Here is a 12,795-nt window from a genome sequence, read left to right as displayed (position 1 = left end):
GATGACATTAAGTGCTTTGATCAGTTCAGCAATCTCAAGAAATTTATGGAAGGTTGCAATAGGGATGAAGGGTTCAATAATTTGGTAGCACACCAAAGATGGACCAAATATTTTGAGAAGTCCAAAAACATTGAATGTCACTCAGAACTGTTAAAGACAGTTCTTTGCTGTTCCCTTTCACAATGCAAATGAAGAGTGGGTTTTTTTCACTAAGGCAAAGCCAGTGGACAAAGGAAAGGAACAACTTGACTGTTGAGTTGCTGAAAGGGATCCTGCTTGTACAGTACAACTTCAGATACACATCTTGCAAATACTTTCATGGCTATTTGATGAGCAATCACCCACTCTTGAGAAAGATGTACCCATGCATATTTCTCTGTAGAGCAAAACAGGAAGAAGCACAGTAGGAAAGATCTGACTACATGCCAAAAGTTACATTTAAATTTGATTTACATTTATTTTGAGGCCATTCTGCTAAATGTTAGATATTCAAAGTAGAAAGAAACTATACACTAGAAATTGCAGCCCTCTCCCCTTCACCCTCCCCACCCCCAGCAGTGTCCTCTTTTTGGGAACCTGAAATATTGTAACCCAAAGTGTGGGTGGATGGGTGTTTTATCTCCCTGGCTGTAGAATCATAGAATATCAGGGTTGGAAGGGACCTCAGGAGGTCATCAAGTCCAACCCACTGCTCAAAGCAGGACCAGTCCCCACTAAATCATCCCAGCCAGGGCTTTGTCAAGCCTGATGTTAAAAACTTCTAAGGAAGGAGATTCCACCACCTCCCTAGGTAACGCATTCCAGTGTTTCACCACCCTCCTAGTGAAAATTTTTTTCCTAATATCCAACCTAAACCTCCTCCACTGCAACTTGAGACCATTACTCCTCATTCTGTCATCTGCTACCACTGAACAGTCTAGATCCATTCTCTTTGGAACCCCCTTTCAGGTAGTTGAAAGCAGCTATCAAATCCCCCCTCATTCTTCTCTTCCACAGACTAAACAATCCCATTTCCCTCAGCCTCTCCTCATAAGTCATGTGTTCCAGTCCCCTAATCATTTTTGTTGCCCTCCGCTGGATGTTTTCCATTTTTTCCACATCCTTCTTTTAGTGTGGGGCCCAAAACTGGACACAGTACTCCAGATGAGGCCTCACCAATGTCGAATAGAGAGGAACGATCACATCCCTCAATCTTCTGGCAATGCCCCTACTTATACATCCCAAAATGTCATTGGCCTTCTTGGCAACAACGGGACACTGTTGACTCATATCCAGCTTCTCGTCCATTGTAACCCCTAGGTCCTTTTCTGCAGAACTGCTGCCTAGCCATTTGGTCCCTAGTCTGTAGCGGTACATGGGATTCTTCCGTCCTAAGTGCAGGACTCTGCACTTGTCCTTGTTGAACCTCATCAGATTTCTTTTGGCCCAATCCTCTAATTTGTCTAGGTCCCTCTGTATCCTATCCCTACTCTCCAGCGTATCTACCTCTCCTCCCAGTTTAGTGTCATCTGCAAACTTGCTGAGGGTGCAATCCACACCATCCTCCAGATCATTAATGAAGATATTGAAAAAAACCAGCCCGAGGACCAACCCTTGGGGCACTCCACTTGATACCGGCTGCCAACTAGACATGGAGGTATTGATCACTACCCGTTGAGCCCGACAATCTAGCCAGCTTATCCACCTTATAGTCATTCATCCAGCCCATATTTCTTTAACTTGCTGGCAAGAATACTGTGGGAGACCGTGTCAAAAGCTTTGCTAAAGTCAAGGAACAACACGTCCACCGCTTTCCCCTCATCCACAGAGCCAGTTATCTCGTCATAGAAGGCAATTAGATTAGTCAGGCATGACTTGCCCTTGGTGAATCTATGCTGACTGTTCCTGATCACTTTCCTCTCCTCTAAGTGCTTCAGAATTGATTCCTTGAGGACCTGCTCCATGATTTTTCCAGGGACTGAGGTGAGGCTGACTAGCCTGTAGTTCCCAGGAGCCTCCTTTTTCCCTTTTTTAAAGATGTGCACTACATTAGCCTTTTTCCAGTCGTCTGGGACCTCCCTGGATCACCATGAGTTTTCGAAGATAATGGACAATGGCTCTGCAATCACATCCGCCAATTCCTTCAGCACTCTCAGATGCAGCTTATCCGGCCCCATGGACTTGTGCTCGTCCAGCTTTTCTAAATAGTCCTGAACCACTTCTTTCTCCACAGAGGGCTGGTCACCTCCTCCCCATGCTGTGCTGCCCAATGCAGCAGTTTGGGAGCTGACCTTGTTCGTGAAGACAGAGGCAAAAAAAACATTGAGTATATTAGCTTTTTCCACATCCTCTGTCACTAGATTGCCTCCCTCATTCAGTAAGGGGCCCATGCTTTCCTTGACTTTGTTGCTAATATACCTGAAGAAACCCTTCTTGTTACTCTGAACATCTCTTGCTAGCTGCAACTCCAGGTGCGATTTGGCCTTCCTGATTTCACTCCTGCATGCCCGAGCAATATATTTATACTCTTCCCTGGTCATTGCGGATGATACTAAACTGGGAGGAGTGGTAGATACGCTGGAGGGCAGGGATAGGATTCAGAGGGACCTAGACAAATTGGAGGATTGGGCCAAAAGAAATCTGATGAGGTTCAATAAGGATAAGTCCAGGGTACTGCACTTAGGACGGAAGAACCCAATGCACACGTACAGACTAGGGACCGAATGACTAGGCAGCAGTTCTGCGGAAAAGGACCTAGGGGTTACAGTGGACGAGAAGCTGGATATGTGTGCCCTTGTTGCCAAGAAGGCCAATGGCATTTTGGGATGTATAAGTAGGGGCATAGCAAGCAGATCGAGGGACGTGATCGTCCCCCTCTATTCAACATTGGTGAGGCCTCATCTGGAGTACTGTGTCCAGTTTTGGGCCCCACACTACAAGAAGGATGTGGATAAATTGGAGAGAGTCCAGCGAAGGGCAACAAAAATGATTAGGGGTCTGGAACACATGAGTTATGAGGAGAGGCTGAGGGAACTGGGATTGTTTAGTCTGCAGAAGAGAAGAATGAGGGGGGATTTGATAGCTGCTTTCAACTACCTGAGACGTGGTTCCAGAGAGGATGGTTCTAGACTATTCTCAGTGGTAGAAGAGGACAGGACAAGGAGTAATGGTCTCAAGTTGCAGTGGGGGAGGTATAGGTTGGATATTAGGAAAAATTTTTTCACTAGGAGGGTGGTGAAACACTGGAATGCGTTACCTAGGAAGGTGGTAGAATCTCCTTCCTTAGAAGTTTTTAAGGTCAGGCTTGACAAAGCCCTGGCTGGGATGATTTAATTGGGGATTGTTCCTGCTTTGAGCAGGGGGTTGGACTATATGACCTCCTGAGGTCCCTTCCAACCCTGATATTCTATGATTCTATGATTCATTTGTCCAATCTTCCACTTCTTGTAAGCTTCTTTTTTGTGTTTAAGATCAGCAAGGATTTCACTGTTAAGCCAAGCTGGTCGCCTGCCATATTTACTATTCTTTCTATACATCGGGATGGTTTGTCCCTGTAACCTCAATAAGGATTCTTTAAAATACAGCCAGCTCTCCTGGACTCCTTTCCCCCTCATGTTATTCTCCCAGGGGATCCTGCCCATCAGTTCCCTGAAGTTGTCAAAGTCTGCTTTTCTGAAGTCCAGGGTCCGTATTCTACTGCTCTCCTTTCTTCCTTGTGTCAGGATCCTGAACTCGACCATCTCATGGTCACTGCCTCCCAGGTTCCCATCCACTTTAGCTTCCCCTACTAATTCTTCCTGGTTTGTGAGTAGCAGGTCAAGAAGAGCTCTGCCCCTAGTTGGTTCCTCCAGCACTTGAACCAGGAAATTGTCCCCTACGCTTTCCAAAAACTTCCTGGATTGTCTGTGTACCACTGTATTGCTCTCCCAGCAGATATCAGGGTGATTGAAGTCTCCCATGAGAACCAGGGCATGCGATCTCGTAACTTCTGTTAATTGCTGGCAGAAAGCCTCGTCCACCTCATCCCCCTGGCCCGGTGGTCTATAGTAGACTCCCTCCACGACATCACCCTTGTTGCTCACAATTCTAAACTTACTCCAGAAACTCTCAGGTTTTTCTGCAGTTTCATACCGGAGCTCTGAACAGTCATACTGCTCCCTTACATACAGTGCAACTCCACCACCTTTTCTGCCCTGCCTGTCCTTCCTGAACAGTTTATATCCATCCATGACAGTACTCCAGTCATGTGAGTTACCCCACCAAGTCTCTGTTATTCCAATCACATCATAATTCCTTGACTGTGCCAGGACTTCCAGTTCTCCCTGCTTGTTTCCCAGGCTTCTTGCATTTGTGTATAGGCACTTGAGATAACTTGCTGTTTGTCCTGCTTTCTTAGTATGAGGCAGGAGCCCTCCCCTCTCGCCCTCTCCCGCTCGCGCTTCCTCCCAATATCCCACATCCTCACTTACCTGACAGCTTTGGTTTAAAGCCCTCCTCACTAGGTTAGCCAGCCTGCTTCCGAAGATGCTTTTCCCTCTCTTTGTTAGGTGGAGCCCATCTCTGCCTAGCACTCCTCCTTTTTGGAACACCATCCCATGGTCAAAGAATCCAAAGCCTTCTCTCCGACACCACCTGCGTAGCCATTCGTTGACTTCCACGATTCGACGGTCTCTACCCAGGCCTTTTCCATGGCGACGAGAACACCACTTGCGCCTCAAATTCCTTTATCCTTCTTCCCAGAGCCATGTAGTCTGCAGTGATCTGCTGAAGGTCATTCTTAGCTCTATCATTGGTGCCCACGTGGAGAAGCAGGAAGGGGTAGCGATCCGCGGGCTTGATGAGTCTCGACAGTCTCTCCGTCACATTGTGAATCCTAGCTCTTGGCAAGCAGCAGACTTCTCGGTTTTCCCCGTCGGGGCGGCAGATAGATGACTCAGTCCCCCTGAGGAAAGAGTCCCCGACCACCACCACCCACCTCCTTCTCTTGGGAACGGTGGTCGTGGAACCCCCATCCCTAGGACAGTGCATCTCATGCCTTCCAATTGGCAGAGTCTCCTTCTGTTCCCTTCCCTCAGATGTATCATTTAGTCCACTCTCCGCATTAGTACCTGTGGAGTGAACATGAAAACGGTTGCTTACCTGTATCTGTGTTGCTGGTACATGGACGCTCCCCTTTCTTCTTCTGGAGGTCACATGCTGCCAAATTTCTTCACCGTCCTCCTGTCCCTGCTGCGCGGCCTGCTCTGAATCTTCAGAATATTGTGTCCATAGAAGTATATCTTGATGTCTGTCCAGGAAATCTTCAGTTTCTCTTATGCAACGCAGGGTCGATACTTGTTTCTCCAGACCTTGAACCTTCTCTTCCAATACGGAGACCAGCTTGCACTTTGTACAGACAAAGTCGCTTCTGTCCGGTGGAAGGGGGACAAACATGGCACAACCAGCACAGGTCACAACAGCTGAACACTCCCCATCCATATTACCTTCCTTCTACGAGTTTCCTCAGGAGTTGTAGTAAGTACTCAAAGAAGCCAGCAAGATGTAAGCCTCAGTGGGCTCTCCCCAGGCGAACTCCCAGGCAAACTCCCTCTGTTAGCCTCTCTACTATTGGCCGCTCGGCTGGTTCGCAGCTGACTGGCTTTTTATAACAGTCAGGCCCACTCAAGGCTCACCTAGAACAAAGCACTCCCAATTCACGCTTTTCAAAGAACCAATTAAGCACATGGTCAAACTGTCCCCACAACAGACACTCAGATACTCACCAACACAGCCTCCCCAATGCAGCCCTTAGCGTACCTTGTCTCAGACAGATCCCAGGCAAACTCCCTCTGTTAGCCTCTCTGCTGTTCGCTGTAACCCAAATACAGCCTTTACTTCCTTCTATGGAGAATTTTTCTCTTCCTGGCCTATCTCCAACTGATGTTCCAGGATAAAAACATATCAATTAAGTAGGAGTTGTGTTAGAAAATACTATGCAAGTCACATTAGTTCAATTTTACATCATCTTTAATACAGATATTAAAAATCAATATATCAAGGGTATTAATGAAATGCATCAGTTAGTGTTTGTCCTCAGATAGACTTTTGCAGGGAAATTGTCTAATTTAGCAACGCTGAGTATAACGTTGGATTTTAATTATTCTGTTATAACAAAGGATAAAGTTATGCATCAAAATCAAATCAAAAGATATTGGTATGTCCTTACAGCAGAACTGATATCTGAATAACTTCACATATCTTTGCGTCGGAAAATGAACCTAAATGAATATCTTAACATCAGAACACATTTTAAAAAAACAAAATGCTGTTCTGGATCACAACACAGAGATTAGACTGCATTTACATAATTTTACTAGAATTTTTTTCTCATCCCCTGCCCCTAAAGCCAAAGATGTGTTCACATCCCATTGTTTGGCATAGGCTGTGCAGGTTGAAGCAAGTGTATAATGCACAAAACTAACTGACCCCTAAAGTCTATACGTCTGAGTCTTCAGTTGGAAGGACTCTCATTTAACCATGCTACAAAATTACCTAGAACCCCCAGTGCCCTTATCTCCCAAATCAACTAAGATTATGGGAGGGAGGGAAAGGAGCCCTGCAAGAAAGGAGCAGGATTCTTGGGTGGAAAAGCTGCATTGAACACATGGGGAGGGCCAGAAAAGATCTAAGAGCTTCCAGGGGCCAAAGTGGCCTCAGAGCCCCCGTTGAAAGTTGCCCCCACCCCCAATTGAAATCTGAACTCATGCCGCTGGTTGGAGGACGTTACATGCTGCCCACCATTAACCTCCAGACCCAGAACTGTGCAGTGGAGATCCTTCCACTGTGGGCGGCCCATGTAGTGTCACTCCCATCTCCACCACCCCCCTAATACCTCCAACATGTGGCATTAGGGAAAGATTAATAGGTACATTGATTCCAAGGCCAGACAGGACCAGTATGATCATCTAATCTGACCAATACAGGCCAGAGAATTTCTCTAAAATAGATCATAGAACAGATCTTTTAGATAACTATCCAATCTTGATTTTAAAATTGTCAGTGACAGAGCATCCACCAAAACCTTTAGAAAATTGTTCCAATGGTTAATTACTCTCTCTGTCAAAAATGTACCTTATTTCCAGTCTGAATTTGTCTAGCTTTAACTTCCAGCCACTGGATTGTGTTATACCTTTTTCTGCTAGATTGAAGGGACCATTGTTAAATATTTGCTCCCAATGTAGATATCTATAGACTGTAATCAAGTCACCCCTTAACCTTCTCTTTGTTAAGATAAGTAGATTGAACTCTTTGAGTCTATCACTACAAGGCATGTTTCCTAATCCTTTAATCATTCTACTGGCTCTTCTCTGAACCCTCTCCAGTTTATCAACACCTTTCTTGAATTGTGAACATCTGAACTGGACAAAGTATTCCAGCAGGAGTCACACCAGTGCCAAATACAGAGGTAAAATAACCTCTCTACTCCTCAAGATTCCCTTGTTTATATATCCCAAGATTGCATTTGCTGTTTTGGCCACAGCATCACACTGGGAGCTCATGTTCAGCTGATTATCCACCACAAGCCCCAAATCTTTTTCAGACTCACTGCTTCCCAGGATCAAGACCCCCATCCTGTAAATTGGGCCTATATTCTTTGTACCTAGAATTATACATCTGCATTTAACTGTATTAAAACACATTGTTTGCTTGAACTCGGTTAACCAAGTGATCCAGATCACTCTGAATTAGTGAACTATCCTCTTCATTATTTACCACTCCCCCAAGTTTTGTGTCATCTGCAAATTTTATCAGTGATGATTTTATGTTTTATTCAGGTAATGGATAAATATGTTAAATAGTGTATCGCCAAGAACCGATTCCTGTGGGACCCCACTGGAAACAAATCCGCTTGATGATGATTCCCCATTTACAATTACATTTTTAGACCTCTTGGTTAGCCAGCTTTTCATCCATTTAATGTGTGTCAGAAGAGCCACACTCAAAGCATTTTCTTGGGCCTGCATCCTGGGCTGGATGTTTGTAAGTAGGGTTATTTAGAGGGTACCTGTTTGAGGTATATTTGGCCTTGCATCCTTCCTCCTGTGAACAGATCTGGGACCCCCTTTTACAATGTGTACTTCCCTTTGGGGCTTTTTTTCAATACCCATTCTGGCCTGCATGTGCAAATCAGCAGCCTGAGCCGCTACCTGCACTGTGTCAGGATTCTTTTCTTATATGGTAGCTCTGATTTCATCTGAGCAAGCATTAAAGAAATGTTCTTGGATGAATAAATCAAACAATTTCTGATAATGCCCTTCTGCCCCTTTACTTTTTACCCATTTTTCCTATAATCACACATTTTATGCATAAATTGTTCATGACTGATATTGTCATGCTTCTTTAGATTTGTAAACTTTACTCAATATGATTCTATCATAATTTGAAAGCTTAGCAATACAGCTTCTGTATATTTATCACAGTTTATTGCTTTTTCCTGGTCCAGGCCAGAAACATACTAGAAAGCTTTTCCCTAAGTTTCAGTGATCAGTACAGACATTCATTTTTCCTTAGGGATGCCATTGGCCTGGCATATTCTTTTAAAAGCAATTAAGTATTCTTCTATGTGTTCTCAGTCTTGAAAAGGTGGACACAGTCTGTCCCAGCTGGGTGAATAGCGGGTGGGGGGATTGCCCACAGGCTGGGGAATACCTTTCTGCTACTCCAGATCTATGAGCTCTATTTCTTGTGCCTCCATCTGACACGTATATGTTCTCTTCTCTGCTTTGATCACCTTCAGTCATCGCTGGTGGGCCCATTCCTCTGCCTCCTCATTAGCATGGGCTGTCTGGACCATTCATCCATTCATCTCTGGTGGTCCTGCTTCTTTGGTGGCTTCCTTTTACATTCTGAGCTCAGCCATCTGCAGCGAGTGCTTGTATGCCTCCTTGTCTTTGCCGATCTGTAGTTTGGTCAGCTCTACCTAAGGAGCCATATCTTGCGGGGAAGTAATGCCTGGCTGGTTTCCCAACCCTGCGTCATCTCCTTCCTCAATCTCCTCCTTGCTCAAAATACTTAATGAGTGAGGTTTTCAGATCCTGTGCTGATTTCCCCTTGTGCAGTAAACCATATTCAGACACATGCTCCCAAGCTGCTTTTTATCCATTGTGTCCAAGGACAGAAATATAGTGCCACTTTATAAAAGGGAAAATAAGGACAACCCGTGGAATTACAAACTAGTCCACTTAACTTCAGTACCCGGAAAGATAATGGAGTAAATAATTAAGCAATCAATTTGTAAACCCCTAAAAGATAATAGGGTGATAATTAACAGCATGGATTTGTCACGAAAAAATCATGTCAAACCAACCTAATGACTTTCTTTGACAGGATAACAAGCTTTGTGGATGGGGGGAAGTAATGGATACGGTATAGCTTGACTTTAGCAAGGCCTTTCATACTGTCTCGTTTGACCTTCTCATTAACAAACTTGGGAAATACAACCTATATGGACCTACTATAGGATGGGTGTATAACTGGTTGGAAGACCATTCCCACTGAGTAGTTATCAGTGATTCACAGTGAAGCTGGAAGGGCATATGGAGTGGGGTCCTGCAGGAATCACGTCTGGGTCTGGTTCTGTTCAATATCTTCATTCAATAAGGATAAGTGCAGGGTCCTGCACTTAGGACAGAAGAACCCAATGCACAGCTACAGACTAGGGACCGAATGGCTAGGCAGCAGTTCTGCGGAAAAGGACCTAGGGGTGACAGTGGACGAGAAGCTGGATATGAGTCAGCAGTGTGCCCTTGTTGCCAAGAAGGCCAATGGCATTTTGGGATGTATAAGTAGGGGCATAGCGAGCAGATCGAGGGACGTGATCGTTCCCCTCTATTCGACATTGGTGAGGCCTCATCTGGAGTACTGTGTCCAGTTTTGGGCCCCACACTTCAAGAAGGATGTGGATAAATTGGAGAGAGTCCAGCGAAGGGCAACAAAAATGATTAGGGGACTGGAACACATGAGTTATGAGGAGAGGCTGAGGGAGCTGGGATTGTTTAGCCTGCAGAAGAGAAGAATGAGGGGGGATTTGATAGCTGCTTTCAACTACCTGAAAGGGGGTTCCAAAGAGGATGGCTCTAGACTGTTCTCAATGGTAGCAGATGACACAACGAGGAGTAATGGTCTCAAGTTGCAGTGGGGGAGGTTTAGATTGGATATTAGGAAAAACTTTTTCACTAAGAGGGTGGTGAAACACTGGAATGCGTTACCTAGGGAGGTGGTAGAATCTCCTTCCTTAGAGGTTTTTAAGGTCAGGCTTGACAAAGCCCTGGCTGGGATGATTTAACTGGGAATTGGTCCTGCTTTGAGCAGGGGGTTGGACTAGATGACCTTCTGGGGTCCCTTCCAACCCTGATATTCTATGATTCTATGATTCTATGATTCATCAATGATTTAGATAATGGCATTGAGAGTACCATTATAATGTTTGCAAACAATACCAAGCTGAGAGGGGTTGCAAGTGCTTTAGAGGATAGGATTAAAATTCAAAATGATCTGGACAAACTGGAGAAATGGTCTGAAGTAAATAGGATGAAATTCAATAAGGACAAATGCAAAGTACTCCATTTAGAAAGGAAAAATCAGTTGCACACATACAAAATGGGAAATGACTGCCTATGAAGGAGTACTGGGGAAAAGAGATTTGGGGGCCATAGTGGATCAAAAGCTAAATATGAGTCAAGAGTGTAACACTGTCCTGGAATTAAGTTCCAAAGAACTTCCTTTTGGACCCCAGTTTATATAGTTAAAACTTGGGTTCTTCTCAGCTACAACCTTAACCAATCATTTTGAACTAAAATATTACAAAACAGCATTTTTCACCAATACTAGATGATTATGAAACAATTCTTTAACCAATCATACCCCACCACCTTAGTTGATTTACATTTTGTGAAATTAGTTATGCAACAGACAGAAACAATTAAAGAATCAGCCAGAGACTATACAGATAAAAATAGAGAAGTAGGGACCATAAAGGCCAAACAAGAGAGAAGTATAGATTTCACCATCACAACTGTTAAGTGGCTCCTTTCCAGACAAAGTGTTATCAAACATCTTAAGATCTGTTTTTCTTTAAATATCTTAAGATCTGTTTCTTTATCTGATGATGGTGGGTACTATTAGGACAGGAGTGCCTTCTTAACAGCCCGATATTACATTGTTTTGATGCAATTTAGATGGAACATGAGGATGTCACTCTTGCAGCTTAGCTCACGGCTGCTGTTTTTACTGCAAAAGAAGGCCTCAGACCTTATAGTTCCAAAACTTATTGAAAATCAACATGAATAGTCCTGAGAGCTTTGCAGCCAGCTCCTTTAAAACTCTTGAATGCAAATTATCTGGACATGCTGATTTAAAAATGTCTAACTTTAGTAGTCTCTGTTTAACATCTTCCTGAGATACTAGCTGAATGAAAAGAGTGTTATCATCACCATATGATGAGACTATATCATATTTTTCCCCAAATACAGGACAGAAATATTGAATGAATACTTCTGCCTTTCCTGCATTATTATTGATAATTCTACTATTTCCATCTAGTATTGGACAAATGCTATTGGCACGATTCTTTTTGTTCCTAATATATTTAAAAAAGAAACTGCCCGAGGAGCAGCTTCAGAAGTAGATTAAGCAGGGAACCACAGACACTGATGTTGTCATCAGAGTATTTTCTAATAAAGTTTTGACTGGACAGTCTCTCTCCTTTGCAGAGTGGCTGTTTGCTCCAAGACCCTCCCAAACCCTCTCCCACAGTCTCTTCACTCAGGGTATGTCTACACAGCAATGTAAGCCCAGTCTCAAGCCTAACCCCCCTTGTAGCCACACACCAATTGCGCTAACCTAGGGTTCAGACCTAGGGTCCCAGGACCCTGCAGGGCTGTAGGGTCCAAGCCCATATTAAGCTGGGACTAGAGTCCAAGAAGCCCTATTGCTTTCATGTGTGCATGCAGCCCCAGCTTGACTTGGGTCCTGGAAGTCCGCTGGATGTATCCCAGAGTTCCCAGTGGCAGGCAGCCAGTGCAGTGGCCAGAAATGCCATTACTGTCTAGCTGAGTGTGTGCCTCTGCTAGTCTCGTGGAGGCAGCAACTCCTGCTCCAGCTCCATCTTGCTGCTGCATGGAGCTTGGCTGGAGCAGGGAGCAAAGCTGACAGGCAGGATGTGGCTCCTGGCTGCCAGGATGTTGGGGGTCATCCCTCCCCTGGCCGTGATGAGCCAGAAGCCCTGCTCTCCCTGCAGGGCAGCCGCTTGGTCCCTGCTCCGCTCTCCGTCCCTTGTTCCCTAGCCTCCGCTGCCTTGGGCTGCGTGTGCAGGGCACCCAGACTGTATGCACTGTCAGGGCAGCAAGTGGGAGCCAGGCCCAAAAACTTAACCTGGGCTGCGGCAGGGAAAGGGATAAGGGATCACTGAAGAGTGCTGGAGCACACTGCACCCCATACCTGGGGATGCACTTCACCGCGCAGCAGCCATGCTTTGGTGTGTATGTGTTTTTGCTCTGAAACCTACATTATTTGTCAAACTTCAAAACAAACAGATAAAAATAAATTAAAAAATGACCAAAAAAACTCCACCTTCATTGAACATCCCTTTCTAAATATTAAGAATGCAAAGTTTCATTTTAATAGTTTGTCAGCCCTAATTATCCTCAGACCACGTGCAAATGGGCATTTTCCCGCCAATGTGACTCAGCCTAGAGGTAGAGAGCCCAATTCTCAGATTAGAAGGTAGTTCAGTATAAAGCCTTCTCAAACTGCAGTCATTCTATTGAGACAGCCATC

Source organism: Lepidochelys kempii, chromosome 6, assembly GCF_965140285.1.
Source record: "Lepidochelys kempii isolate rLepKem1 chromosome 6, rLepKem1.hap1, whole genome shotgun sequence".
Classification (NCBI taxonomy): Eukaryota; Metazoa; Chordata; order Testudines; family Cheloniidae; genus Lepidochelys; species Lepidochelys kempii.
Note: the sequence above shows the minus strand (reverse complement) of the source record.